The following is a 3,779-nucleotide window of genomic DNA, read 5'->3' as shown; positions in this document are numbered from 1 at the left end:
AAAGAATCTTCCTAAAAGTACTGTACAAAAGTTTTTGAGATAATTGTGGCTATCACTAGGAGCGTACCTATCAACTGAACTAGTTTTCTCTTTGGAAATCTGGTCAGAATGCTTTGCGCTCGGAAGACTCTCTTTGGCTTTGACGGTCCTCTTAGCTCTTTCCTTTGCTGTCTTTTTGATGAACCTGGAAAAGGGTATCATCTATCTTCCAAAACTCTGAACAACCAGAAGGTTTTTGAATATGTTCTTAGGATGAAGAGGCTCAAATCTAAGAAAAGGGACAGAGAATCAATCAACTCCGCTCTAACCGCAGTCTTAGAGATTCCATAGGTTGTAGATTCTCCGTTCCAAATGATGATTAAGGGAAGAGGAAGAAGAGGAAGAAAAGATCTTTTGATGTTGTTTTGTTTTGAACTTATTTATGTTATTTTTGGAAAATGTTTTGTATGTTTTTCATGAAAACATTCCTGATTATGTGCTTAATTTGTCAATGGTACTTTGTGTTTATGGATTTAATTTTCTGAATGCTGTGTGTTTGAAAAAGTTTGTGGATAAACATGGGTTTTGCTATACTTATATGATAAATTCTTAACTTGTTATCTATGCAAAAGTTTAAATCTCATCATCAAAAAGAGGGAAATTGGTTGGTCAAAATATTTTAAATAACTGTCAAAGTAGTTTGACTATTGGAATTTTGATGATGAATGAATATAAAATTTAATCTATGCGTCTAATTGTCTTTGGTGTATGTGTATTGAAATCAGACTTTATTAGACGTGGTCTTAATGAGGTTCATTAGACCGATTTGGCATTAGATGCACGGAGTTAGACGTGCAGTCTAACTAGCGGAGTTAGACGTGCAGTCTAACTAGAGGAGTTAGACGTGCAGTCTAACACACGGAGTTAGACGTGCAGTCTAACACACGGAGTTAGACGTGCAGTCTAACACACGGAGTTAGACGTGCAGTCTAACACACGGAGTTAGACGTGCAGTCTAACACACGGAGTTAGACGTGCAGTCTAACACACGGAGTTAGACGTGCATTCTAACACACGGAGTTAGACGTGTAGTCTAACTAGCGGAGCTAGACGTGCAGTCTAACTAGCGGAGCTAGCGTGCAGTTTAACTAGCGGAGCTAGACGTGCAGTCTAACTAGCGGAGCTAGATGTGTAGTCTAACTAGCGGAGCTAGACGTGCAGTCTAACTAGCGGAGCTAGACGTGCAGTCTAACAAACAGAGTTAGACGTGCAGTCTAATACACAGAGTTAGACGTGCAATCTAACACACAGATTTAGACGTGTAGTCTAACTAGCGAAGTTAGACGTATAGTGTAACTAGTTGAATTAGACATGGAGTCTAATGGAAAGAGAAAGTTAGACATGTAGTCTAACTCCTTCAGACTAGTCTAAAGGGAACCGTAATTAGACGTGGAGTCTAATGGAAAGTGAAAGTTAGACGTACAGTCTAACTAGTGAAAGTTAGACGTGCAGTCTAACTCCTTCAGATTTGTCTGAAGTGAACTGTAATTAGACGTGAAGTCTAATCCCATTAGACTAGGTGGTCTAATGAATGGATCCTGTTATTAGACGGGGACGTCTGATTTCATTAGACGAGGTCGTCTAATTAAAATACGTCTAATGCCATGCTTAAGTAGTTGCTTGAAGTTAGCACCCGCCTACCCACGTGCTCTAGCTGTACGCTACTCCTGCTCCACTTTCTAGTGAAGATTAGTACGACAGCCAGCTGCAACCAATCAACCAATGTCACGTAAGCGAATATCCTTCACACTACTTGTTTTGCAGGTACATCTTTGAAGAATATTCGGCGCACTACCAGTTGTGTACGGCCACGATCCTTATACTCAGAGTCTGCTATGTACTATGGAGGCGTTCCAATGGAATCTCGCCACGTGTCATTATGAAGATTCGACCGTTAGTACTTGCTCCTTATTTAAAGAATCTCAAGGACAACGGACGAACCGCTAGACAATTAATCGATCTATCAATACTCAGATTATTCTATCGAAACTATAAGCTGCTTTCTTGCTTTACCGTGTGTTAATCAAGAGAGAGTTATAATAAAAGCATTGTTTTAGCTGAGTAATATTTTTCATCATATTGTAAGTTAAACAGAGTCTGTTTTCTGTTCAACAGTGAGCTATTCGTGCAAACTGTATTTGATTCAAAGCATATTATAGTGAATCCTTCCGGTGGTTGGAAGAAGGGGTGACATAGGAGAGTTTGCTCCGATCATCCATAAACAAACTGCTGTGTTGTTTCTTTCTGTCATCTTTTCATTCTTGGTTCCCAGCTTCAAACCTAAGTAAACATTTCCGCGCTTGATTCAGTTTCAAGTGTTTACAAGGGTTTGAGTAGAATAGAAAGTGATTTAAATCTTTAACAAAATTACTATAAAATCGTTTTCCTAATCCTTCATCAATAACCTTACCCCCGCCTCTATTGATTAAATCGATCATATCATTTACTACTGATAACATTCCATTCTTGGAATTTTCATTCTTGAAATTGTTTCCTTCCAAGATAATTCTACACTAAAGTTTCATACTTTTAAATTTTCGGGTGTAAGTGTTTTATTCAAAATAATAGGAAAAACCATTTGACTACTTTTAATGCTAAAGCTGATGTTGGAATCATGCTAGACTACTCTTCAGTTAGTAAAGCTTATAGAGTTTATAATAATAGAACTCTAACTGTTGAAGAATCTTATCATGTTATTTGTGATGAGTCTATTGAAAATAATTCTAACGAATCCATTGAAATTGCTAACTAACAGATTAGAAGTGACAAGTCTTGAATCTGATAGTGATGATGAAGCTCCGGTTGTTAGGATCGGGATCACCCTTGGAAGACCGGGATTCCGGTTTTTGAAGGGTTGACCGCTTACAACACAACACGCTCTGATTGGTGATAGTCCGGTTAGAGACTATAATCGTTCTCAACACTACGCAAACTGTCACAGACTCTTGAACCGAGTTTAAGGGCGGAAATGTCTGTTTCAGCTTGAAGCAACACACAAGACTTTGGATTTGATGAGATTAACAAGTAATCAGTTAAATGAAATATGTGAACCGGTTTAGTTATGTTTAAGTTGGTGATAGTTCGGTTTTTAGAGTGAATAAGCCGGAAACAAAAGAAAAGACACGAGACAAGATTTTTTATGGATGTTCAGAGCAAACCCTGCTACGTCACCCCTTCTTCTAAGATTATGAGAAGGATCTCCACTAACTTTGAATGTTACAACACTCACAACTGCCGGACGAGCCTAACTCACTACTCACCGGTTACACTACTTCACTATGATGTAATACAGTAATTCAATATAACAACAATGCTTTTGGTAAATGAAACAACTATTTAGGATCATACGTGAGCTTTTTTTCTCTCTCTTAAGATTTTTAGAACCGTATTAAATGAAGTCCCTTCGTCTTCCTTTTATAGTGAATAATGTCCTAACGGTTATTTTCTTCTCTCTCCAGGAGATTGGTCACTGGAAGCTGTGCCGATTGACACATGGCAGACATGCATAAACCGGTTTGGACACATGGCAGACATGCATAAGTCGGTTTGGACACATGGCAGACCTGCATAAGCCGGTCGTTTTTATCTCTTACATATTCCCAAAGATAATCATTATCCTGCCCCATGCCTGGTTTCTTCTCTTACATATTCCCAAGGAATATTGTAATCATTATCTTGCCCTATACCTGGTTTCTTCTCTTACATATTCTCAAGGAATATTGTAATCATTATCTTGCCCC

Source organism: Impatiens glandulifera, chromosome 1, assembly GCF_907164915.1.
Source record: "Impatiens glandulifera chromosome 1, dImpGla2.1, whole genome shotgun sequence".
Classification (NCBI taxonomy): domain Eukaryota; kingdom Viridiplantae; phylum Streptophyta; class Magnoliopsida; order Ericales; family Balsaminaceae; genus Impatiens; species Impatiens glandulifera.
This window is presented reverse-complemented; position numbering follows the sequence as displayed.